We start from the raw sequence: 776 nt of genomic DNA, 5'->3' as shown, positions 1-776 counted from the left end.
TACACGCTACGGCGTTACTGCAGGTTCATCAGGCCAAGGCACTGATGGACCTGCACGAAGGTGGTTATGATCCGGAAGTTCTGAAAGAGCTCCGAACCGAGACCCAGAGAGGGAGGAAGCTGCTCTTTGGGGGATGGTGAAGGCACCTCTCCCTCCCCCGGAGGAGGGCCACAGTGTCGGGGGTATGGACAGGCCCCCAAATGCACTGGCATATCAATTGCCTAGAGTTGTTAGCAGTGTGCCTTGCCTTGAACAGTCTCAAAGGGTGCTTACCAGGCAAGCACGTGCTGGTCCGGCATGGCGACCGTTGCGTACATCAACCGACAAGGTGGTCTGCACTCCCGTCGCATGTCGCAACTTGCCCGCCACCTCCTCCTTTGGAGTCAGAAGGTTCTGAGGTCACTTCGTACCATTCACATGCCGGGTCTGCTCGACCGTACGGCCGACGAGCTGTCACGAGCTACGCTACCGGGAGAATGGAGACTCCAGACGGTCCAGCTGTTTTGGAGACGTTTCGGAGCCGCTCAGGTAGACCTGTTTGCCTCTCCAGAAACCTCTCACTGCCAGTTGTTCTACACTCGGGAACACTCGGCACGGACGCACTGGCACACAGCTGGCCGCTGGGCCTGTGCAAGTATGCGTTTCCCCCAGTGAGCCTTCTTGCACAGATGCTGTGCAAGGTCAGGGAGGACGAGGAGCAGATCCTTTTGGTGGCACCCTATTGGCCTACCCGGACCTGGTTCCCGGAACTAATGCTCCTCGCGACAGCCCCTCCT

Source organism: Sinocyclocheilus rhinocerous, unplaced genomic scaffold, assembly GCF_001515625.1.
Source record: "Sinocyclocheilus rhinocerous isolate Xijiao unplaced genomic scaffold, SAMN03320098_v1.1 scaffold5768, whole genome shotgun sequence".
Taxonomy (NCBI): domain Eukaryota; kingdom Metazoa; phylum Chordata; class Actinopteri; order Cypriniformes; family Cyprinidae; genus Sinocyclocheilus; species Sinocyclocheilus rhinocerous.
The sequence above is the reverse complement of the archived record's forward strand: the minus strand, read 5'-3'. Positions refer to the sequence as shown.